The 27,507-nt window shown below is 38.2% G+C and overlaps 1 protein-coding gene across 2 annotated transcripts in view; it reads right to left on the bottom strand.

The window, feature by feature from the left end:
* Window positions 1-27,507, bottom strand: part of CWC27 (CWC27 spliceosome associated cyclophilin) — a 228,624-nt gene that overhangs the window by 159,508 nt on the left and 41,609 nt on the right. The gene's annotated exons all lie outside the window — the stretch shown is intronic.

The raw sequence follows: 27,507 nt of genomic DNA, 5'->3' as shown, positions 1-27,507 counted from the left end.
TCCAGGATCTAGATGTGTGATTTTTTAAAAATTTCAGGTTTTTTTTTTTTATTTGATATGTAGAGTTATAGACAGAGAGAGAGAGAGAGAGAGAGAGACAAAGAGAAAGGTCTTCCTTTCAGTGGTTCACCCCCCAAATGGCCGCTATGGCCAGAGCTATGCCAATCTGAAGCCAGGAGCCAGGTACTTCTTTCTAATCTCCCATGCGGGTGCAGGGGCCCAAACACTTGGGCCATCCTCTACTGCCCTCCCGGGCCACAGCAGAGAGCTGGACTGGAAGAGGGGCAACCTGGACTAGAACCTGGCACTCATATGGGATGCCGGCGCTGCAGGCGGAGGATTAACCAAGTGAGCCTCGGCGCTGGTCCCTTCAGTTATTTTTAAGCCAGACTGTCTATAACATGTTGGTACAACAGTCTGAACAGGCTGAGATACTGCAAGACAATTGATACTGTTCTTCCACCTTTATATCTCTATATTTCTATTTAGATGTTGTAAACATTTGGTGTAGGAAGAAAAAGTGGGGCAGAAGATTAAATACTAGGTAACTTGGAAAACATTAGCAATGTAAATAATTCATCATGGCTATTTACAAAAAGGTATTATACATTGATGCTTTTTTTCTCAAATTAAAAATATCATTTAGTAAAGTGAATAGTATTCAGAAAGAATTACTTAAAATGAGAAACTATAGAAGAGAATATTTTTGTAATAGGTAGTATTTTTCAAAAATAGAAAAAAATATTAAAAATCATGTAATTCAAATAGCTAGGATTTACTTACTCATCACGACAAACTAATAAAATAAATATTTCCTATTTCCATTTTGAAGAACCTGAAGATCAGAGAAATTAAATAATTCTCTCAGACACACTGTTAATCTTGGTAGTTGTTATTCCAACCTGAATATTAACACCCAAGCAAAACTCTACTAGAAAAAGATATAGCATTTCTGATTCCTACAAATGAGTCCCTTTTTTTAGTCAAGCTTCAGATAGTCATGACAATGCAAAAGAGAATAACATGGGAAAATAAACTGCACACAAACACGGTATAATAGCTTATCACGTGGAATAAATTCTAGGAAAATGAGCTCCGAGGCTGAGTGAAATATGGATCAGATGGCTTCAAAGGTACCTTCCAAATCTCAAACTTAAATAATAACATCAATTCTTTGAAATTTACACAGGTTATCTAATCCATTTTCCCTTTCATATAGTACAATTTTGTATTACATGGATTGTATAAGAATCACAAATAGCAAATATGTTATTTAAAGGAATGGGGCATTCTCCTAAAAAAAAAGACCCAAAGACTTGTTACTTTTTTTTTTTTTTATGTTTCATTTATTTGTTCGAGAGGCAGAGTACATACAGAGAGATGGAGAGACAAAGATCTTCCATCTCCTGGTTCACTCCCTAAAGGCTGCAACAGCCAGAGCTGGGTTGATAGGAAGTCAGGAGCCAGGAGCTTCCTCCAGCTCTCCCATGTGAGTGCAGGGGTCCAAGCATCTGGGCCATTTTTCATGGCTTTCCCAAGCCATAAGCAGAGAGCTGGACTGGAACAAGAGCAGCTGGCACATGAACCAGTACCCACATGGGATTGCTTCAGGTGGAGGTTTAGCCTACTACGCCACAGTGCCAGGCCCAAGACTTGGCAATTTTTAGCTTTCCATTTTCCTTCACTATGTTTGTTTAAAAGAAAACCACATTGAAAATCCAAAAGACTATTATAACCCTAGTTAGTACCACTTTCTTAAAGATAGGGAAACTTGTTCCAAAGAAGAATACATTGATTTTTTTTTATTTCCTTTACTTTTTCTGTTCTTAGGGTGAGACAACAACATTATCCCATGTATATACAGACACATACATACATACATACATGTCCTGAAGAGAATTAACTAGGATAAGCACAGGAAAATTTATCAACTAAAAATTTATTTTTGGATAATCTAAAGGAAACTAAGATTCAAGAATTAAAACTGAAAAGCAGAAAAAATTAAAATTTGTATTATGACCTGTAGCAAGAAACAAAGTTTAAAATGTATTAATTGAAATAATTCATGAACTACAAAGGTAGAACTTACTACTTAGTCCTTTAGTTTATCAAAATTACAATTATTTCAAAAAATCTGATTGATCAAGGAGATTTTAAAGTTGTCAGATACAATTTAGACATAAAAATGCAAGTCTAGGGGTCGGCACTGTGGTGCAGCAGATAAAGCCACCACCTGTAGTGCCAGCATCCCATATGGACACCGGCTCAACTTAACTCTGACTTTCAAGTAGTCAGAGTTACACACACACACACACACACACACACACACAGAGAGAGAGAGAGAGAGAGAGAGAGAGGTCTTCCATCAGATGGTTCACTCCGGATTAGCCACAACGGCCAGAGCTGCACCAATCCAAAGCCAGGAGCCAGGAGCTTCTTCCAGGTCTACCACATGAGTGCAGGGGCTCAAAGACTTGGGCCATCTTCTACTGCTTTCCCAGGCCATAGCAGAGAGCTGGATCAGAAGTGGAGCAGCTGGGTCTCAAACCAGTGCCCATATGGGATGCTGGTGCTTCAGACGAGGGCGTTAACCTGCTGCGGCACAGCGCCAGCCCCAATAAATAAATCTTTAAAAAAATGCAAGTCTAAGGTGCTATCAAAAAATTGGAGCATTCATAGAGCATTCCAAATAACCACGGCAGAAGCACACATTCCTTTCAAGGGCACAAGGAACATGCACCAAGATATGCTTTATGCTAGGTCCAAAAACGTGTCTTAATAAATGTGAAATTACTGGAATTGTACAGAATATATCCTCTGACCACAGGAAGTTAATTTAGATATCAGCAAGAACAATAACCCTGGACAATTCCCAAATATTGAAAATTAAACATACTTCTAAATAAACCATACATCAAAGAGGAAGCCGCATGGAAATATTTTGAATTGAATGAAAATGAAAACGCACTGTTTTGTCCATATTCAGTGAGAGAAACAGGACCAGTACAAGACAGACAGACAGACATAACTTTCAAAGAAGCTGAGAGCCAGATGTAGTTCTTCGTGGTGGCAGCCCTTCCATTCCTGTACTTTCCACAAAAGGACACCCAACGTCAAACAGCTAGAAAAAAAGACAAAAGAGCAGGACCCCTGGCTTCCAAACTCTCCCCAGAGTTATTTTCATTGCCTCATACTACAGTCAAATTTCCCTCCATGTCACTAAAATTCTGCCACACTAGGCCACAGTAGCGTAGCCACTGGGAAAACATACTGTCATACCTATCTGCTTACTTTGTTTTACCTCTTACATTAATCCATATTCTAAATGAGGCATCTTTCTGTGAATTAGAAAAGGTTTCTCCCTCTGGAGCATCTTACTAGGGAAAACACTTTTTTGGACTTAATTAGAAAAAGGCATTGATTCCTTGGCACCAGTATGTCCCCCAACAAGTACAGAAGGCTTGGTTTCAGTCCATACTAATACTCCATAGTTAAGTCTCTCAAAACCGTATCTTAAAACTCTTAGCATACTGTAACACTGTAGATATTCAGCCAATTTACAATGTTAAGAGTAGGTCAGCTTTATTACCAATACTTTGTTTTTAGAAGTGACACTTTATATTTGTTTTCTTTAGTAAGATTTGAAGTGTCTCTGTAAGTGCTATATTTAAAAAACACATACATGGAAAAATAAAGCAATATGTTTTCCAAGGCAATAAATGTCACTGAATTTTCAGCAAAGACATTTATCTTCCTAAAATAAAATAGTTGCATACACTAGCTAAAGTTAGAATGTTATCTTTTAAATTTGTTTCCTTAAGTGAACATGTCCATAATCACATTTGTAGATACATGTTATTTTTGTATTATGAATTTGTCATAAAAGCTTTTCTTATTGTAAACAGGATAGTCTCAAATATATTCTTTGATTTTTTTATAAGCACTCAAAATTAAACAATTGAAATATGAATAGTAATTGATGATTTAAGTAAAATGCAACAACTTATCAAGCCCATCTCATGGAAGAGACTTTTCTGTTTACTAGCAAAATTATCCCTAAAGTTTACTTATATAGTTTGGCTTCTGGCTGTTGGCGGTATTAGCCTGTCTTAAAACACACCGTCAGAAAAACTCTGGTTAACCTTACCTGACACATCACTTTCTTAATTTCATGTGCTCAGGTGTTACAGTACATGATTCAGGCAATAACTGCATCTGATGCAGAGCCTATTATCTGAGCCAACAAAGGAATGCAGGACGTGGGAGAGCCAGGATGCTTGTTAAGGATAGCAGCTACTAATTTTTGAGGTACACTTCCTTGTCTTCCCAAATCATCCCCATGGACTGGGTTGATCTCTTCTACTTCACTAGTATCATACCCTTTAAATACCACTGTGATTGCTATATATGCTTAACAACTATTGCAAATTATCTGACAAATTAATTTTTATCTTATTTGGAAGTATGCATGATTGGAAGAGGGTATCAAAAACTGAATGTTATGTGGTTGTTAAATAAGAAGATTGGACTCTGGGGCATCAAAGACACTTTATAATCACAGGCCATCAAATCATATTATGTTTTAAAAGTAGTCTCATATACATTATTTCATTTGACATTATCAAAACCCTTCGGAAATTAAGAAAGATGAGTGTTAATCACATTTTACAGACGTGGAAACAGGTTCTGAAAGATTGATTTACTCATATCTCATTTCCAGTAAATAATGCTGGGATCAGAAACTAAATCTTCATAGATAAAATTTGTCATTACATTTGAGTAATCAACATTATTAAAAACTTTTTGCACAGTGCCAGAAATGAAATTTGTTTTTATCTTGCCACTATGTGGATTCACTCTTTAAACCACAGACCCATTCACTAGAGATTGGTTATTCATTTTCAAATTATAAAATGTTAAGTAACAATTATCTAATATAGTAATCGCAACAAACCTTCCTAACTCACATTGTTCTTTACAAAACTGTAGCAGTCCAACATTTACTCAACTTTGAATCTTTCTAAATGATTTACTTTAGTTGAAAAATGCTGATCTACATGTATTTGTACCCTTGAAACAACACATAAATCAAACAAAATGAGTGGTATTTACATTTTATTACCCTGGAAGGTACCTCATGATCTGGTCCCATCCCATCTTTTAGCTGTATTTCCAATTATATTCACTCCTCTATTCATTATAAATTGTTCCTCAAATACACCCTGTATTTTTCTGTTTCCTCTGCTGGAAATTCCCTTCTCCACCCATTTCCTCTAATTCAAACTCTAACCCTTCTTTAAGGCCTAGGATTAGCGCTATCTACTTGCATACATGCAGACTTCCTGATCCATAAAGTCCAAATTAATCTCTCTCTGGTCTACGAAGCTACTGAACTTTTCCTTTGAACTTAAGTTTCATATAGAGATCACTGCGTACAGATGGCTATCTTTCTGGCTCAGCTAGGAGGACTGTGTGTGTGTGTGTGTGTGTGTCTGTGTCTGTGTGTCTGTGTGCACAAGGGTAGTACCTTACTTTACCACTGCATCTACCATAGATATTGTAGACGTTTGAAAAACTGCTTGCAGAATGCAAGTTACCAAGCAAAAAGAATGCTGTTTTGGTTCACGTTTTCATCTTGACCCCCTCTTCAACCTCTAATCTTGGCTCTTTCCAGTTTATTTTCTTTATTACTTCAACAATAATCACTCCAAAACAAAACCTAATCACTGCCATTTTTTCAGTATTAAATGTTTATGTTATTCTCTATCTAAAGGACAGAGCCCAGTTTCCAAATATACTCTATAAGGCTTGTACGATATCTGGTCCCAGTCTAGTTCTTTAACATTTTCTACCAGAATTCCTGCAGACATGAATCCATGTGTACATAAATCATTGCAGTTATCAGGATATCAAACTCTTATCTATCCCTTGGACCTACTATCTGCATCCTTGGTACACCATTCTAATAGCTCATTCTTTAAGCCTCATCTCGGGGGAGATATAATATTACATTTAAATCAAACATATCTGTATTTAAATCCCAGATTGTCCATTACTGGGAGAGTAATCCTGATTACTGGGGAAAGGTTAGAAAGCTCTCTAGCATCACCATCCTTCCCCTACTCTTTCTGCAATACTACTCTGCTCCTAGGTTAAGGCAGGCAATTTAAGAATTTTCCACCGAGCACAAAAGTAAGAGTCAGCATTAGAATCTAAGCTATAGTAGGTTCATTGCAGAGAGAAATAATTAAACTTCCTTTTAGCTCTTATTTACAATATGCTGAAAGGTGAAGTCTCAGGATAGGAAATATTAAGTCCTTTTTTGCTTATAGTAATGGTCATATCAGAGATGGTATTAACAAACTTTTACAAGCTTATTTATATTATTTATCTTCTTTGGTGAAATATCTGTTTGGATCTCTTCATCATGTTTCAAATGATCATTTTCTTATTGTCCAATTTTAAGAGTTCTTTATATATTCTGGTACAAGACTCTTAGCAGATATATAATTTGCAAATAATGTTCTCCTAGCCTGTAGCTTATCTTTTCATTCCCTTAATGGTGTCTTTTGTAGAGTCAAAGGTTTTAAATTTAGTTGAGAGACTGTGCTTTTGTGTCTAAAAACATTCTCAAGCCAAATTATTTTTTATTTATTTGGAAGGCGGAGTTAAAGAACCAGAGAGAGGGAGAGAGAGATCTTCCATCTGCTGGCTCACTACTCAAATTGTCACAATGACCAGGACTGAACCAGGCCGAAGTCAGGATCCAGGAGCTTCATCTGGGTCTCCCATGTGGGTGCAGGGGCCCAAGGGCTTTTACAGTCCACTGCCTACTCAGTTAAATTAGCAGGGAGCTTGATCAGAAGTGGAGCAGCTGGAATTCGAACAGTATGGGATGCCGGTGCTGCAGGAGGCAGCTTAACCTGTTATGCCACAACACTGGCCCCCAAACCAAATTTCATAAAGATTCTCTCTTTTTTTTTTTTTCTAGAAGTTAAATAGCTTTACATTTTACATTTAGGTCTATGATGCATTTTGAGTTAATTTTTATACCAAGTATGAGATATATATCAAAGCTTATTTTTTTTCATAAAGATCTCTAATTGTTCCAGCTTCAGTTGTTGAAAAAACTATCATTTTTCAACCCAACTTTCTTCGTATCTTTGTCAAAAAATTAGTTAACTATATTTTCACAGGTATATTTCTGAACTCTATACTGTGTTTCATTTTTTTATCTCTCCATCCTTTAGTCATGTTTGTATTACTTTTCTTTAAGACTTAATAGTTTGTAATCCTGTACAAAAGGTATCACAGTCTATAAAATAACTTTTCTTCTAAGAATCAGAATAGAAATGTAACAACGAAGTTAACTAAGGCAGTATCTAAGTAATATGAGGCAAATAAAGATTGTTGTAGCACACAACAACAAACTAAGACTAACCAGTTGCTCTGCCTGAAAACAGTTTTTCAACCTTAAAGAACACACATTGAGTGAATTTTTTTGGCTTAGTACATTTCTATTTCATATTCATAGCTTGGAAGGGGTTTTATCTGTTTGCATTTTGTTTTAATCAGGTTTGGATATCAAGTATTTATTTGTAATAATCTTTAGCAATTAACCATGGTTCACACACACAAACAGCATGAACTTTCAAAGATTCTTATAAGGTTACTCAAAATTTTCAAACAAGAAACAAATTATTTTCTCTTATGCAAATATGATTTCTATGTTTTTTGTTGGAATAAGCAGTATTTATCAATGTTTGATGGAAAGTATTTTGAGTAAATATTTTTTTTACTAGTAAAAAGCTGAGAATGACTTTAAGTCCTACAAATTAAAGTAATTCAAACACCCTCTCATATTATGCCCATAAAACCAAAGACCCAAAGTAGTGATGCTGCTATTCAGCTATCTTCAGGTTTGTAACCCCTTTCTGAAAGTCAAGATCCCAAGCACTAAATTTTTGTTGCAGACTGTGTTTATACTTCAACAGGTGTTTATAATTGTTATCATTTGCTGACATAGCTTAGGGGTAGTTATTCAGTCTAGCAGTTAAAAATGCCTGTCTGACTCATTTTCTGTTACATGGGGTCCATGTCCCACTCTGGTTCCTGACTCCAGCTTCTGGCTAATGCAGACCCTGGGAGGCAGCAATGATGGCTCAAGTAATTGAGTTCCTGCCATCCATGTAGGGGCTCTGGATTGAGTTCCAAGATTTTGGCTTGAGCCCAGCCTACTTTCAGCTGTTTCAGGCATTTGGGGAGTGAGCCAGCAGATGGGAAGCTCTTCCGTGTCTGTGTCTGTCTTCTGCTGTTTGTCTTTGGAAATGGAAATGGAAATGGAAACAGAAATGGAGATGAGAGGAGAGGAGAAGAGAGAAGAGAGAAGAGGAGAGGGGGAAGGAACAATGAAGAAAGGAAGAAATAGAGAGTATGCAAGCAAGCAACTATCTTGGCTAGGAGACTGGATTATCACTTTGTCTCCTTAAAGCAGGGTTGCTGTTGTCTTCTGCAAACATTTGAGTATAGTACTGAAAAATAAACTTCCTTTTTCATTTTATTCATCTTTACTCACCTTTGTTCCCACCAAGTAGGTAAAGGTTAAGTAATGTGCATTGTTATCACTAATTAATTTGCTACAAAAATTATGAGCAAAGACATTTAAATATCTAATGTAAGCACATTTTGTTACAATTTTCTTTCCCTGCAACACAGCGTAGGCTAAAACAGTAAAAGAAACAGCATAATTTTTAAAACTTCACTAGAATACTGAAAAATCTCATGTAAGAATTTAACAATGCAAATAAAACCACACAATCAGAGCTGTTTAATAGCTCTGCAATGTTAAATTGGCTTTCAGTTTCTAGGCTACTCTCCAAATACCATCAGGATTAAACATCCTCACCTTCTTCACAATTAATGTACTTTCATAGGTCAGCCACATATTTTTTGAGGTGGCTAGGCAAGTATATATAAACTTCACCTAAAAGAAAGTCTTACCAAACAAGCCAGATATAAAATACAAGGACCTGTAACACTCTAGTCTTTGTCCCAGACCTACATTATATCTATCTGAACACTTAGATGCCAAGCCAAGGGTTTTTAACTCCTTTAAACAAAGTCTGTCATTAAGATATGTCAAGTTACTGTCAATATTCAGAACAAATAAGCATATCTGGAAATTTTCTATTAATTTGTAATGATTAATAAAGTAAAAATCTAAATGCTTATCTGAAAGGAGGAAGAAACTGTCAGGAAGTTACATAACTTTGAAAGTTAAGAAAACATTCTTTTTCTTAGAACCAAGAAAGGCAAATATATAGTAAAGAACAAATCTAACTTCCTATCTTTTGAGTACATACATACCTTTGACCTAATGGATTTCTAGAGTAAACAGAAAATGCAAATTAAAAAGAAGTGATTCAGCAACTTAAGCTCATTTGTCAATTAATACCTACCTTTGACCATGAGATACATATAAATGTACTCAGGATCTTTTAAAACTTTAAGTAAATAGAAGAAAAACAAAATTTTAAAATTACACTTAAAAATCTACTGAATTACTGATAATCTCCAAAGGAAAAAGGGAAATACTATTGAAGGTCTAACACTCACATATGCATTTAAATGATCAACATTTAAATATTATAAATAAATATATGGAATGAATTGAGGCACCTGGCATAGGCATATCTAAATTATGCAGACTTAGTAGGGGGGATAAATCAAATATTGCTAACATATCAATTGGCAGTAAGATACAACTGCAATGAAGTCTGCAAGTTTCCTCTTCAAAGTAGGTCAATACAAAACAGTTCATGTGGTATCTACTTTTAAAAAGACAACATGAAGTAGAGGCAAAGATTCAATAAAGCTAACTAACAAATTAAGACAAAATCAACTCATTTAGAAAATTAATATTTACGAAACATTTATATAAGGTGTTAGTTCTTAAGTGGTAGGACTCTAGGAAAACTGATTTCTAAATCACACACTAGATTTACTGAGTTTTTTATTTATTTTTTTTTAAAGGAATGGGTCCTGACATAGGCATTTTATAAAAGTCAAAAACAAATTTTACAAATTTGTCCCTCAGTCACTTGGATATGTACCCCCTGGGGAGGGATGGAGGCGTTTATTTTAAACTGTATGGTCTGAAAACACCTCTTATAAAATGATATTTGAGCAAGGGACTGAATGAAAAGAAGGAATGATGAGTACTATTTCAGAGAGGAGAGTTTCAAGGTGAGGTAACACAAAGTACAAAGGTCTGAAAGATGAATGAGCTTGGTGTGTCTGTGGATCAGCAAGAACAATATGCCTGGTATAAAGTGGGTAAAATGTAAAATGAACAACCGTTGGGCCAAAGCATGTGGAAAAATGGAAGGATCCAGGGTATAGAGGGAAGGGGCTGCCTTTGCTATAGGAATATGGATTCACAGGTGGATGGGCAGATTTAGTAGTGGGAAAACGAGCAAATTCTTTCATTCCTTTTTTTTTAAGTGAAATAACGTGGTGATCAGACAAGGCGGTGATAGAGATATTGAACACTGCAAACCAATATGATTTTTTTCTTCCACAAAGAACAATAAAATCAACTAAGAAAGCTATTACAAATAATGAAGCAGCTATTCATTTCCACCCTGCCCTCATTCCCACCTCAGAGGACTTGCTCAACTCAGTCTTACCAGTTATCAGTTAGGCTTTGGTTGTGTTGCGCCTAACAGCAACCCCAAATAACATGACTGAAACAACTTCAAAGTTAATTGATGTCAGGGAGAAAAAGTCCAGAAATGGGTTATTCAAGCTAGAACAGTGGTTCCTCAAAGTCTTCAAGTCTCCTACCCCTCCGTTCTACCATCCCTAACTACAGTCATGAGATCAGTGTGCCAGGCCAGTAGCAGGGGGAAGAGCTGAAAGAGGATAGCCTATTTCTCTTCTCTTCCAAAAGTACTATCCAAAAGTATGTACTCTTCTGTTTCATGTCATTAGCCAAAATTTGGTCACACTCCACACCTGACTACAAAGGAGACAGGTAAATGTTTTTTAGCTAGGTAGCCATAAGTCCAGCTAAATGTTGGCATTCTTATTACTAAGTCAGGAGAGAAGGATAGATGATGGAAAGACTAATGGTTCTTGCCATGTCTACATATCTTCCTCACGGTTTCCCAACATGCCCCCACTATCAATGCCATAACTGAGTGAGCACCGGATATAAGTCACGCCATTAAGATCTTCTTTCCTGTTAACTTGTGAAGAGCTGAACTGCAAGGAGTAGAATAGAGGCCTACAGAGAAGACATAGGTGTGTAGAAGATAATAGAATAAATGAACAGAGAAAAGCAGAGTTCAATGCTGCAGGAGAAAATAGAACTTCCTTGACAACTTGTGAGGACCGAATGACATTCTTCCATATCTGAATTCCATGTAACTCCCCTATTACTTTATAGAGAAATCCCCTTCCTTGAGCTAATTTGAATTTCTATTCCCTACAATCAAAGGATCCTTAAGATATCTAAGGAGGAAGTTACGACTTAATGTAACACATACATGAAGTGTTTCTGCATCTTCTATGAAAGTTGTCGAAGATGTCTATTGTATTCTTCTCTGCCAGAATTTCCTCTAGAATTCTATACTTTTAAAAATTTGAAATAACCAGGAATTGATATACTTTTTTTAAAAAAAAAAATATGTATTTGAAACTCAGAGTTACAAAGAGAGAGAAAGAGAGAGAGAGAGATCTTCCAATCGCTGGTTCACTCCTCAGATGACCGCAATGGCTGTGGCTGGGCCAAGCTGAAGCACAGGGTCAGAGGCCTCATCCAGGTCTCCCACATGGGTGGCAGGGGCCCAAGAACTTGGGTCATCTTTTGCCGCTTTCCCCAGGTTATTAGCAGGGAGCTAGACTGGAAGTAGAGCAGTTGGAACTCAAACCAGTGCCATATAGGATGCTGTCACCGCGGGCACTGGCTGTACCCGCTATGCCACACGCTGGTCCTGATATCCTTCTTTTTAAAAATTATGATAGTGGCCAGAGCCATGGCTCAATAGGCTAATCCTCCGCCTGCGGCACCAGCACACCAGGTTCTAGTCCGGGTCGGGACACCAGTTCTGTCCTGGTTGCTTCTCTTCCAGTCCAGCTCTCTTCTATGGCCAGGGAGTGCAGTGGAGGATGGCCCAAATCTTTGGGCTTTGCACCCACATGGGAGACCAGGAGAAGCACCTGGCTCTTGGCTTCGGATCAGCGCGGTGCGCCGGCTGCAGCGGCCATTGTGGGGTGAACCAACGGAAAAGGAAGCCCTTTTTCTCTGTCTCTCTCTCTCACTGTCCACTCTGCCTGTCAAAAAAAAATATATTATGATAGTGATGATTTTGCTATCTTTATTATATCTTTATGTCTTATTTATTACTATTTTTTTCACTTTATTAAAGGTAGAGAGAGAGAGAGAGATCTTCCATCCACCGGTTCACTTCCCAAATGCCAACAGCAGCCAGGGCTGGGCCAGGTCAAGCCAGGAGCCAGAACTCCTTCCAGGTCTCCCACATGGGTGGCAGGGAGCCAGTTAAGTAAGTCATCATCTGCTGCTTCATAGGGTGTGCATTAGCAGGAAACTGGATCAGAAGTAAAGGAGCCGGGGCCTCGAACCAGAAACTCTGGTATGAAATGCAGGTGTCCCAAGTGGCATCTTAACCACTATACCTAATGCCCACTCCATGTTAACTTTATTATATCATTTTGCCCTGGAAGTGGACAAAGAAGATACCTGGAAGATGATGATTAAAATTTTTACAGAATCACAGGTATCTGTAGCAACTCCTGGTTAAAGCACAGATGACAGCAGATTGCAGTAATGTTCACAACTATTCACTGGTCTTCCCTGTAAAAGATTTATACTGTACCATGTTAACATTAGGCTTAACCACATTACTTGCTCTGGCTAATAAAATGATGAAGTGACATATGCTACTTCTAAGCAGAAGCTTCAAGAGCTAGCATATGATTCCACTGTCACTCACGAGAGTTGTTTGTCTCAGAAAGGGTCTATTCCTTTATTCTGGACCCTCAAATGAAGATGATATGGAATGGACCCATGGTGCTCACCAGAAGGTAGTCTGAGCAAGAACACAGCTGTTTTAAACCGAGATTTGGGGTTTGTTTGTTACCACAGCATAACCTAATGTAAGTTTACTAATAAAGCAATTGAATAAGCAACCGTTTAGCATGTAAGCTTATGTTTTAGGGACACTGACATACATCCGAATGGACTAACAAAACAAACACGAGTGAAGAGCACCAGGAACTTCCAGTGTTCCTACGTCAAGGCTATCACCACTAATCACGGAGTCATTTGGAATACATCCTTTTCTTTCGAGTCTGTTATAATGAATCTGTTAGCATGTCTTGATAATTCCACTTCCATAATTTCTAAAATCCATCCTCATAGATGCTACCTTGGTCAGATCCTTATTATCTCTCCCAAGGACTACAGCAACAATCTTTGGAAGAGTGATATATCTAAAATGATGACCACACCCTCTGAAACATTCCAAGTTTGGCTCTGTCTTCAGCTTGACCACATGACTGAGTTCTGGACAATCCCTCTCTAGGCTTTGAAGAGGTGTCAGACTGTTACAGGGTCAAGAACTAGTTCTGCTACTTTTGAGACATGGGACATAAGGCAAGTTGCTTAATCTCTTAAACTCGAGCATTTTGTTTTTCATTCCTAAAATGAGGATCACAATAAAAACTACATCTTGTAGCTTTCTTGCATGGGTTAAATTAGAAAAAAAAAAAAAAAAAAAGAAAACTATTGATTTAGTGAAGCGCCTGACCTCATAGAAGAACAATAACACTTCACAGCCTTTATTTACCTAAACAAGTATCTCCCTTTATTAGACACTAAGAAATTTGAAAAAAGATTGAGGCTTACCAACAACAATATCTTAGGTCCTAGCACTGTACAAGGAGGAACTCAATGAATTTGCAAAAGTGATATGACATCTGGAGTGTGGCAAAATCTCTGAAGTAGATCGAGAGAAGAGTCAGACAGCAAATATACAATCACTATGGTTTTCTCTTAGGCCCTTTTGTGACTTCACATGTTTTTAACTTCGTACAAAATAAAGAACTTCACATCTTATATGACCTTCTCTCTCTCTCTCTTTTTAATCTTACCTAAATTATACTTCTCAATTTAATTTACAGGTAAATTCACAAAGTATATAACCTTGAAAAGCAAAAAAGCAGTGAATATTTCAGAATTCATTAATGTGACTGTATTTGTTATGGGATAGAGAACAATTCATCAAATGCTGAATAATTTAAAGAATGTTTTTCTACACATAATCTGAATGCTACATTTCAAATGCATAATTCCACTGCCTATAAACAACAAATGCTGCAAGATCTATAGACTGTAACTCTCCATGGTAATACAAATCAATACACTCTAAAGAGATGCAAATATAACTTCTCCATTTTGACAAGAGACTCTTCCACATGTGCATTTTACTGCTTCCTGTCTGCCATACAAAATCTAACTGTAAATCCAGTAGGGTTGTCATATTTCTAAGGCATACAACTGAAGTTCAAGTATTTAACTTATTTCATTTTGAAGGTGATTCCTTGGATTTGGATTAACGGGTTCTCAATTACCTGACTCAGGAATTTAAGCTTGGTATTTTATTTCAAACACTCTAAGAAACAGTTTTATCCTTTTTTTTTTTTTTTTTTTTGCCAGAGTGTCTTGGCTTTCCATGCCTAAAATACTCTCATGGGCTCTTCAGCCAGATCCAAATGCCTTAAAGGCTGATTCTGAGGCCAGAGTGCTGTTCAGCACATCTGCCATTCTATGAGTCTGCTGTGTATCCTGCTTCCCATGTTGGATCGTTCTCTCCCTTTTTTATTCTATCAGTTAGTATTAGCAGACACTAGTCTTGTTTATGTGACCCCTTTGACTCTTAGACCTATCATATGGTCTATTGTGACCTGAAATTGATCACTTGGACTAGTGAGGTGGCATTGGTACATGCAACCTTGATGGGATTGTATTGGAATCCCCTGGCACATTTCTAACTCCACCACTTGGGGCAAGTCAGCTTGAGCATGTCCCAAATTGTACATCCCCTCCCTCTCTTATTCCCACTCTTATATTTAACAGAGATCCAAAAAAAAAAAAGGACCTAAATGAAAGATCTCTGCGAGTGAGATCCCAGTGGAAAGAACAGGCCATCAAAGAAGGAGGTATCTTTCTCTGAAGGGAGGAGAGAACTTCCACTTTTGTCGCTCCCCCGTGGGCTTGCAGGAGAACGACACCAGACCCTGTGCTGTTCTCTTTCCTCAGCCCTTCCCGGGTTTGCTGCCGCTCCCCCGCCTCCGCGGAGGAGTGGCAGCAGCGAGCTACTCTCTCAGGTGGGCGTGGCCACGCGTGTTGTCTCTCTCCCCCTTTTAAGGGGTTGGGCCAGGAATCAGCTAGTTAACAGCTAGTTAAGCAGCTGTGTAAGATTTGTTTACTCTCTCTCAGCACCATATGATGGGAGATCAGATGCACAGAGTTAGTCTTAATAGTCTCAGCGGTCTAGTCTAATCTCGGTAGTCTCAGTACTTATTTTGCCATGTTGCGGGAGACAGGCCCTGCTCCCCACAACTTTGACTATAGCCATGCCGAAATAAGATCAAAGTCGGTGAGCTCAGGGGGCTTCCATGGCCTTGGCAACTCATGACTAGAGCCTGGGGAGATTTCTGACTCCTTAAACAAGAGTGTCAATTTGTTAAGTCAACAACAGGAGTCACTGTGCACATACTCCCCATGTAGGATCTCTGTCCTTAATGTGTAGTTCAATGTGAATTAATGATATGACTAGTGCTCACACAGTATTTTTCACTTTGTGTTGCTATGTGGGTGCAAACTGTTGAAATCTTTACTTAATATATACTAAATTGATCTTCTGTATATAATTGAAAATGAATCTTGATGTGAATGGAATGGGAGAGGGAGCGGGAGATGGGAGGGTTGCGGGTGGGAGGGATGTTATGGGGGCGAAAAAGTCATTGTAATCCATAAATTGTACTTTGGAAATTTATATCTACTAAATAAAAGTTAAAAAAAAAAAACAAGAAATAGTTTTATCAAGATTACCAAGAATTCTGACTCTAAACATCCAAACAGAAGAAAAAGGGAAGCCAGTCAGAAATGCCAAATGGTGCTATGGTTTATATTTTAACCATAATACGTAAAAAAAAAAAAAAAAAAACACACACACACAAAAAAACACCAAACTTTCTAGAATACACTGCGAGTTTCTGCAGCATTAGTTTAAAGAATTGAGCTTAATGTTATTAAAATTCTATTCCTTTTAAACACTGGCCCCTCAAAATCATCTATCCTAACAAAATTAGGGTGATACATGTGAATTACTGTTATTGGTCTGTTCTTGACTGCAAAAATAGCAAATTTATTTTCAACATAGTATTTTGATCTTTTCTGATTTATTGCATACTTAACATTATACATACATGATAAGAACACGGATATTGAATTGTATCAGTTGTTTACAATTATTCCAACTTTTCTAACAGTCTGTTTTATGCTGCCACAACAGAATATCCGAGATTGGCTAATTATAAAGAATCAGGGACCTACAGAACCAGAGGCTGGGAAGTCCAACTGTGAGGGGACTTCTTGCTGCATCATCCCATGATGCAAAGTGGAAGGACAAGAGAGCACACATGTACGCACATGCATACCACAGAGAGAGACAGAAATGAGAAAGGGGTCAAACTCATCCTTTTACCGGAAAATCAACCCCAAGATAACTAATCCACTTCCATGATAATCACACTAATCTACACATGATCATGGCTTAAAGGCCTCACATCTCAACACTGTTGCGATGGTAATTAAGTTTCTAACACTTTAACTTTGGTGCTTACAGTGCAAAGAAGGGGCCATCAAAGAAGGATGTACTTTTCTCTGAATGGAGGAGAGAATTTCCACTTTGCTTATGGCCCTAAATACCAACGGAGTTTGTGGACTCAAAAGACTTAAGTATCGACAGAGTTCGTGAACTCAAAAGGCTTCCATAGCCTAGGCAGCTCAAGTCAAGAGCCTTGGGTGGTCACTGACATCAAACTTAAGAGTGTTAATTGTTAAATCAACAACAGGAGTCACTCCTCATGTTGGACCTCTGTCCCTAATGAGGTATACTATGAAAATTAATGGTAAAACTTGTCTTCAAACTGTACTTTATACTTTGTGTGTCTGTGTGGGTGCAAATAGTAGAAATTTCTACTTAGTATCGAGTTGGTCTTCTGTATATAAAGTGAATTAAAAACGAATCTTAATGAAAAATGGAATGGGAGAGGGAGTACGGTGGGATGGGAGTGGAGGTGGGAGGGTGTGAATGGGGGGAAGAAACACTATATCCCTAAGAGCTGCACATATGAAATTTGTACTCATTAAATAAAAACCTTCAAAAAAAAAAAAAAAACTATGTTGGTTACATTTAAATCATAGCAATTAAACTATGATATTTGCAGAAGAAACCATTTCTCCTTAATTTTCACATTCCTACAGCCTACCATGCTCCAGCAACTCCAGTTCTTGCACAGTGACTGACAACAAAAGTATATCTGAGAGGGGCTGGCGCTGTAGTGCAACAGAATAAGGCCCAGGCCTGCAACGCTGGCATCCCATATGGGAGCCAGTTTGAGTCCCGGCTGCTCCACTTCCAATCCAGCTATCTGCTGTGGCCTGGGAAGGTAGTGGAAGATGGTACAAGTCCTTGGGCCCCTGCACCTGCATGGGAGACTGGAAGAAGCTCCTGGCTTCAGATCAACTCAGCTCTGGCCATTACGGTCATTTGGGCAGCGAACCAGTGGATGGAAGACCTCTCTCTCTCTGGCTCTACCTCTCTCTGTAACTCTGATTTCAAATAAAATAAAGTAAATCTTTTAAAATAAAGTATATCTGAGAATAGAATGATTGTTTAGGGAAAAACATGTAAAGAACAAAAATTAAATTCTTATTAAGTTCCATGCAAATTTCATTAAAACCAGGACTGACCCAAAGCTTAATATCTGCTTAATCCCAAATAGTAACTGAAAATACAACATCTGGACCACTACTACTCCATACAAAAGAAATAATAATTGCAAATTTTCTTTCTTCAGAGATCTATTACTCAGTATATAGATCCTGCATGTCTACTTCTTTTATTTTCTTGATTCACTCCCCAGATGGCTGCAATGGCCGGAGCTGTGTCAATCCAAAGCCAGGAGTCAGGAACTTCTTCCAGGTCTCCCACATGGGTTCAGGGGCCCAGGGACTTGGGCCATCTTCTACTGCTCTCCAGGCTATAGCAGAGAGCTTGATTGGAAATGGAACAGCCAGGATTCGAATCAGCAACCATATGGGATGCTGGCACTGCTGGTGGCTGCTTTACCCGTTATGCCACAATGCCAACCACGGTACAATTATAAAACATGTACAATCTTTGAAATTTCTAAAATGTAAATACTGAACTTTTTTTTTAATTTTGTAAGAAAAATCAAGTTTATATGTTAAGGACAACTCTAGGCTTCCTAATTGTGATGACTGATCATAAAGTAAGCAAAACCAGAACACAAGGGATGATATAAGACTCTAGAATTCTGTAAGTTTGAGAGTGAAACCAAGCTCCAATACAGTTCCACAAATGTCAATGTGAGATACCATCAGTCCCCATCTCCTAGTCTCCTTTCCTCAGCTGAAAGCTTCCTTACCCTACTTTTTGATAGCAAATCAATCACTTAACTCAATGAATTGAGGGAGTAATGCACCCTGTGCTATATGGTTCTAATCACCAGACCCATGAGGTTATTTGTTTCTTAAATAGATAACATCTTCATGTTCAGTCTTGTCTTTAGGGGTTTCTTTTCCTAGAAGCCTAGACATTGAGCAAAAAGTATGTATGTAACCCCAGAATGACCACTTGGCCATTATAAAAATTCCCTAAAGAATATGGTATTGCTGGCCAATGAAAGGAGGGCCTTGAGCACTACCAACCAACAAGGAACATGGACACAAACTGAACACACACCTCTCGGTCCCAACTTCAGTCTATGAGAACCCTTACCCCAACCCCTCCGGAAACCTAGGAACTAAGCCACAGCAGCCCGCCTCCTAGCTCTGAGCTCACAATAAATGCCTTCTTTCTTCCACTACCTCAAAGTCACAGATTGGCTTTCTGTGTGTCAGGTGAGCGGACCCTGTTTTCAGGATTTTATAGCAACTCCTAACAAGTTTTGAGAGTTGTTCTAATCATGAGAAAGCTTATTAATGTTCTTTAGAAGTCTGTAAATCATGGGGCTTTATTCAAAATTCCTTAAGAAATCCCAGTCACATTTTTCAAATATAAAAAAGGAAGACTAAAGAAACTAAAATTAACAACAGTTCATTTATGTATTCATCCAGTCCTCGGCATGTATGAATATATTACTTATTACTGTATTATCCCTTGCTCTACAACTTAAATTTAATCAATTCATAAGATCTTTGATTTCAACTTTAATATTCTATTTATATCTAAATTCCTGGTGCTATCATTATTGTAAAATATTTTGTATTCAGTCAACCTAACACAGCTCATGAGTAAAACATAAATTTACTTAACTTTACTAAATAAGAGAGTTGTTTCATGAGAAAGGGATAGTGCCAGTCAACTAAAAATGAAAGTAAGTAGAAAACAGCTGATAAAAGTAGAACCTGCTCAAATACCAAAGTGGATACCACTGTAGTTGAACATGAAAAATAACTGTCATGGCATTAATGACTGTGGCTTAATGGGTTGTGTGAAGATTTTTTGATTTATATTTCAATTTGATGAAAATGATTCAGAAGAATTACAATAAAATTACAGATGATAGAAATTGCACAAAAGACAATATTTCCATAATGACTGTAATCATCACAAAAACAGTCTTTTTTAACATCTGGTCTGCTTGTTGCCTCTGATTGTATTGTTTAGTCACTTGTTATGAATCAATACACAAGTACTAACAACATGCGGGCAATTCAATTTGGTTTACATGATTAACTTGTAGCAGCTGAGCTCCATCTACAGGCAAAAAAGATTCTTATTTTAAAATAGGACTTTCTCCACTATGCAAGCTGTAATTATTTCAAACTTTTAATTAATCTTGGATGCACAATTAGAATACTATGGAGTGTTTTAAAATTTTTTCTTAAGACCCCCATACCAAAAATTCTGATTACCTTGATCAGTGATGGGTCTATTGTCAGGTGACTCAAATGTTCCAGACAAAGTTGAAAAACATTTATTTAATACTTTACTGGCACATATTTTCTACAAACATTAGGAATACTCAAATATCATATTTTCTTTATTCTAAGTTACTTATTACTGACCTGTTTATCTTTTTCAAGATTAAAACCAAAGTTCAGTTGATATAAATGTTTTTTTCCTGGTTTGGTTGCAAAAGGATCTGAGGTGATGCTGAAATATCCTCCACTTTTTACATTATTCCACACCTCATGTTATGCCTTTTACATATTCGGTATCTCAGGAGTATGTGCTTGTTGGGAAGTAGGATTCTTAGCCCTGGAGGCCCATTCAACTATCCGGACAGGGTTCATAACATACCACTGTCCTGAATTAACGTATGCTCTTAGAAGTTAGAAACAGTATTAGGGAATGAAGGGAAACTAGCCAGAATGGGGAATTTCCGGGCAATAGCAATTTTATGTTTTTTGATGTAAGTAATGGGTATATGGGTACATTTGGTTTGTAAAACTTCAGCAAACTATATACTTATGATATGTGCACTTTGAAATACAGCCTACAAAAACATATTGTGTGCATATTAGACTTAAATTAGAAGTTAAAAAGCAATAAATAGGGATGTGCCCAGGCTCCAGGTCAGACCAAACAAAATATGTGGATGTGGGGTCTGAGCATCAGTATTTTTTTTAAAGCCAGACTCCCCCAGGCCCTCTCCCCACCCCATGAATATAATGTACAAATGGGAGGGGAAAACATTCCTACAATGTATTCATTTATTTAGTCATCCAACGAGTCCACAAACTTTAATGATCAATTACTACAGGCTTACTATATTAGGCTCTGAGAACATAAAGATAAATAAGACACAGTCTCTAAAGAAGCTCAAATTAGGCAAGAAATAGGCAAAGCAATAAATCACATGTTGAAATACAGGCAAGTCATTACAAGACCTAGAGGGGGAAGTGACTTGTCAAAGAGATTTACTCTTTTTTGTTCACAAATATTTGGATACCTTTGATATTTGATACTAGAGATACAAACAAATGGACACAATCACTGCATTCTAGAAAGGTACAGTAGAAGGATACACAAAGAAAACAAACAAGAAGTATCACACTACCTCCAAAAAGGGAGAAAGTTTCATTAAGTATGCCCAGGGGAGTTAGAGAACAGAGTATCAAGTTGTTGACTTTGGAGCTAAGATGACATTACTAGTCCAGTAGCAACAGGGTAACAATTAGTGTTCTGCTTCTCAAACTTTAATGTACCATACATACCACTTTGGAATCTTGTTAAAATGCAGATTCCTGCATTTTATGTATGAGTGGGGCCTGATACTCAGCTTTCTAACAAATTCCCAACTAATACTAATACTAATACTAATACTAATACTAATACTAATACTAATACTAATACTAATACTAATACTACTGGTCCTTGGATCACAATTTACATAGCAAGTTTCCGAAGGGAGACTGGTTTCAAGAGAAAAGAGATAAAATTTCCACAACAGAGAGAACACCTGGCAAGAAGCCATTAAATCTGTCAGTTTCACGGCATTAGTGAGAGAAGTTTCACTGGGGTATGGAGGAAAACCCAGATAATGTGTATTTAGAAATAAATGAGAAGTAGGGATGTGGGAAGAGGAAATAATTGGAGTGGTTTTATTTTTACTCTTGAATGCTGGGAGAGGTTTACCAGTCACAGATGAAGTAAAGACTCACCGAAGACAGAAAACTGAAGACAAAACAAAGAGGATAGAATGCTTTTGAACAGTGAAGGACAGCCGCTCCTCTTTAAAGCAGCGGAGAAGGTGGTAAGAACTGCCTCAAAGGGTAAGACTGGAAAGAGTAAGAGAAACGGGTTGATGTTTGCTCTTAATTCACAGAATAGGAAACCAGCTGATGTGCTTAGAGTAAGTTTGATGTTTGAAGTAATCATTGTGGGAAGTAACAGGAGGCACAGCTAACTGGAAACTAGAAATCCATGATAATAGCAACTTGTGCACAGCTATGTAGGTCTGCTGAGCAAAACTTAGTTCTCAAGATGTGGGCACAGGGAAGTGGGCCTTGCAGAGGAGCGGGCATCGTGGTGTGGTGGGTTAGGCTGCCACCTGCAATGCTAGAATCCCATATGGGTGCCAGTCGAGTACCACCGGCTTCACTTTCAATTCAGCTCCCTGTTTATGTGCTTGGAAAAGCAGAGAAGGATAGTCCAAGTCCTTGGGCCCCTGCATCCACATGGGCAAGCTGGATGGTGTTCCAGGCTCCTGGCTTCCACCTGGCTCAGCCCTAGCCACTGCAGCCATTTGGGAAGTGAACCAGTGGATGAAAGATCTGTCTTGCACTGTCTCTCCCTCTCTCTGTAACTGCCTTTCAAATAGATAAACAAAAAAATTAAAAAAAAAAAAAAAAAAGAAGAAGAAGAAGAAAAAGAAATCTCGCCGGTGCCGCAGCTCACTAGGCTAATCCTCCACCTTGTGGCGCCAGCACACCGGGTTCTAGTCCCGGTCAGGGCGCCGGATTCTGTCCCGGTTGCCCCTCTTCCAGGCCAGCTCTCTGCTGTGGCCCGAGAGTGCAGTGGAGGATGGCTCAGGTGCTTGGGCCCTGCACCCCATGGGAGACCAGGAGAAGTACCTGGCTCCTGCCATCAGATCAGTGCAGTGTGCCGGCCGCCATTGGAGGGTGAACCAATGGCAAAAGGAAGACCTTTCTCTCTGTCTCTCTCTCTCACTGTCCACTCTGCCTGTCAAAAAAAAAAAAAAAAAAAAGAAGAAGAAGAAAAAGAAAAAGCATAGAACTGATATATTTAAAGAAGGAAAGGGTCAGAGAACTAGAAATCCTAGAGAAGACAAAATAGCTAAAACAGTGCCTGCTTTGTAAGGAGAGAAGATAAGAGTTTTGGATTTTTTCCCTGTCTAAGCATTTTCAAAGACACAACTAGAGACATTGTTGAGAATACAGTGTCAAGAAAAGATTCTATTGTACGTAAATTCGTTGAAAATTACATTAAGTACCATTCCCCAACTTAAATATTAAGCACACAATAAACCTGCTTGTAAGTTTAACATCCAAAGTGATAACCAGTCTTCACAGATTCCAGATGTTTCCTTACCAAAAGAAGCAATACCACAAATTTTTAGTAAAGCTATACTTTGAATGGCTACTTGCCTAAAGGATTGCTAAAGTAGTCTGCTCCTCTGATCCTACTGTTCAAATAGGAAAATGACCAAAGGATAATGAAATAAGTACTTCAAGCACATCCACACGAAAAGTTTATATATATTAAAAGCACTAACTTTTGAACAGACTGATGATCTCCCATGGACATTCGGTCTGGTTTGACCCATTATAACTCAACTCAAACTCAGCAGCGACTTTTATTTAGATACAATCATCCTTTTTACCACATTATGATTTTTTAAGACTTTTAGAGGTTTCTTGTTTTTTGTATTGTGCTTTTTGAACCATAAAATCAACTTCACAGACTTAAAACTATGGTGAAGCTGGTGTAAATAATCAAAAATACTAATGATTTTGGAAATTCTCTGAACTCAAAAGCATGTAGTCATGAGACAATCATGGAAATTTCTAAACAAGAGAGAACTATATTTCTCTTTGAAATTCTGTACTTCTCTTCCATCCTCTCTTATTTTTCTCTTGTCTCTCTGAAGCCTAACGTCACAGGATTCAGGAGGGTGAGAGGAGCACTTGAACACTGAAAATACAAGGGTAGGGGAAAGGGCAGGGAAATCTTGTGGTGCAGCAGATAAACCAGAGTTTTCTAAGCTGACACGCCATATCAGGGCCCTAGTTCAACTCCTGGCTACTCTGCTTCCAATCCATCTTCCTGCTAAGGCACCTGGGAAGGCAGTGAATGACAGCCTCTGCACCCATGTGGGAGATCAATAGGGAGCTTCTGGCTCCTGGTTTTGACCTGGCCCAGACCCAGCTGTTCTGGCCATTTGTAGAGTCAACCAGTGGATGGAAGATCTCCCTGCCTTTCAAATAAGAAAATAAATCTTAGGAAAAAAAAAAAAAAAAACAAAGAAGAGAGAAGGAGAGAGAGAGAGAGAAAAAGATAAAGGAAGGAAGGAAGGAAGGAGGGAGGGAAGGAAGGAGGATGGGAGGGAGGAAGGGAGGAAATAAATACTGGGAAATAGGAGCAGGTGTTTGGCTTAGTAGTTAGGTCATGGTTGGGATCCCTATCCTATGTTGGAGCGCCTGGTTTCAATCCTGGTTCCAGCTCCTGACTCTTCACTAGGTTACTGCTAATGAAGAACTTGAAACTGGTGGTGATGGCTGAAGTGGTTAAGTCCCTGTCACCCATGTGAGAGACTTGTGCTCAGTTCCCGGTTTCCAGCTTTGGCCTAGCCTGGCCCTGGTCATTATGGGCATTTAGACTGTGAACCAGTAGATGAGAATTCTATCTATCTGTCCTGCCTGTCTTCCTCTCAAAGAAATAATAAATAAAATTATTTTTGAAAAAAAGAAAATATTGGGGAATAGAGGAACAGTTAAAAATAAATATTTGCTATTTGGACCATTTACAAGCACATTTTGCCAATTAATTTATTTAAAAGATAAAAATCCAAGGAAATCCACAATGTTTATATATTTGCCTAAAATTTTTAAGCCATCGTTGGAGATTCAATTCTTATTTATTTTTCTTGGTAGACTTACAAAGCATTTAAATATAGCTTTTTGATCTAGAGTGAATACACAAAACGCTCACAAATTTATGTGATTTTATTTGTGCAAATTATACTCAATCATAAAAATGAAAAAACTATTTGCATAAGTGGATATCAGAGTATGTTCCTATGTAAGAAACTGTCATAAAACAGCTTCAGATGATAGGATCAAACATATCTCATACAATTAAACATCACATTCACATGAAAATTCTTTAGAATAACTAATAAACTGCTTCAATTCACCACCATCTCTTTAACGGATTTACTGAAAAAGTCCTAACTTCTCTCCTCTCACCCCTTGTTATGGTCTAAATGTTTACAGCCCCCAAAATCCATCTGTTGAAGTCCTAACCCCCAGTGTGATGCTATGTGGAGGTGGGACTTCGGGTGGTGATAGATTTAGATGAGGTCGTGAAAGTGGGAACCCAGTGTTGAGATGGGTGTCCTTTTAAGAGAGGAAAAGACACCAGGCTCTCTCATAACAATGTGAAGACAGTAAGAGGTCTGTCACTAAGCCTTGAAGAAAGACCCTCACCAGGGCCAAACTGGCTAACGCTTTGAGACTGGATTTCCTGGCCTCCAGAACTGTGAGAAATAAATGTCTATTATTTAAACCACCAAGTTTGTATTTTATTATAGCAACCCAATGCATGCCTCCATCAATCAATTCTCTACACTAAATACAATCTCAGTGTATCATTCACCTGTAAAAACTTACCAACAGGTTCTCACTATTCATTAGTAGAGGCCATATTCCTACATGTAGTCACCCAAGCTGTGTTTGCTCATCATACAAATCCCACTATCTAGAGAGGATCTTTCAAGAATAACTCTTTGTTGTAAAAATACAATCTGCTTGTCTATTTTTATACTAGGTAACCAATTTTTTAAAGACACACATATGAATGTAAATTAAAACTAAGCTTTAGTTCTTACTGAAAATTTTGCTTTGCTAAGTTAGAATTTATACTAATTACAAGGTATTTGAGGGTACTTCAAAAAGTCTGTGATATACAGTTGAGAGATTAACAAAAAATATAATGTGAATGAATAGCTGGTTCATCTATTAAATATTTTAAAAACATATTTATTATATAAACCTAATGTTAAGAAAATTCTCTTTTTTTTTTGACAGGTAGAGTTAGATAGTTAGAGAGAGAGAGAGACAGAGAGAAAGGTCTTCCTTTTTCCGTTGGTTCACCCCCCAAATGGCTGCCATGGCTGGCGCACTACGCCCGATCCGAAGCCAGGAGCCAGGTGCTTCTTCCTGGTCTCCCTTGCAGGTGCAGGGCCGCATCCTCCCATCCTCCACTCCTTCCCAGGCCACAGCAGAGAGCTGGACTGGAAGAAAATTCATTTTTTTCAAAATAGCAAAATTTAATTCCATGAACAGGAAGAAAAAGACATTATGTATCCTTGATCATACTCATAATTTAACTAAAAGTTACAGAGCTGCCGGCGCCACGGCTCACTAGGCTAATCCTCCGCCTTGCGGCGCTGGCACACCGCGTTCTAGTCCCGGTCAGGGCGCTGGATTCTGTCCCGGTTGCCCCTCTTCCAGGCCAGCTCTCTGCTGTGGCCAGGGAGTGCAATGGAGGATGGCCCAAGTGCTTGGGCCCTGCACCCCATGGGAGACCAGGAGAAGTACCTGGCTCCTGCCATCAGATCAGCGTGGTGCGCCGGTCGCAGCGCGCTGGCCACAGCGGCCATTGGAGGGTGAACCAATGGCAAAAAGGAAGACCTTTCTCTCTGTCTCTCTCTCTCACTGTCCACTCTGCCTGTCAAAAAAAAAAAAAAAAAAAGTTACAGAGCTACTGAGAGGCTTCTCAACTCCATGCATTAAAACATGTACATGATTATTACTAAAATATTCATAAAATCTTCTGTAGATATCAGTCCAAAGTTAATCTACTATATTACATTGGTCAGAAGTAATTATTTTAGTGTTGTTGGGAAAGAAAAAGACATTTAAGATAACCTGTAACTATCATTTCTGAATGCAAAAAGTTAATACTGTCAGTGGAAATTTCTGGGAATTATTTTATCCATTAAAATTTATTTATTTTTAATTTTTATTGATTTGAGAGATAGACAAACAAAGAGAGTTCCCATCAGCTGGTCCATTCCTCAAATGCTCATCATGAAATGGACTGAGCTGGACTGAAGCCAGGAGCCAGGAACTCTAAATTAGAGTTTCCCACATGGGTGACACGGACTCAACTACTTGAGCCATCACTGTTGCTTCAAAGGGTCTGCAGAGAGGAAAGCTGGAATTGGGAACTGGAACTATTAATCAAATCCAGGCCCTCTGATAGGGGATGCAAGCATCTCATCCTAGTGTCTTAACTGCAAAGCCAAATGCCTGCCACTGGGAATTGCTTTTATTTCTGGTTATATAAAGGAAAAAACTGAGAGCTATGCAATGAGAGCACAGAAATGCTTTTTAAGTTTTCCTAATTGGGGCTGAGAAACATGAATTCCAAAAAAATGAAATTTATACGGAGTTACGTCTATCTTATCTGCATCTTA

This window comes from Oryctolagus cuniculus, chromosome 14, assembly GCF_051225735.1.
Source record: "Oryctolagus cuniculus isolate XC-2025 breed Fujian yellow rabbit chromosome 14, ASM5122573v1, whole genome shotgun sequence".
In the NCBI taxonomy this organism is placed as follows: Eukaryota; Metazoa; Chordata; class Mammalia; order Lagomorpha; family Leporidae; genus Oryctolagus; species Oryctolagus cuniculus.
Note: the sequence above shows the minus strand (reverse complement) of the source record. Positions and strands in the feature narration are given on the sequence as shown.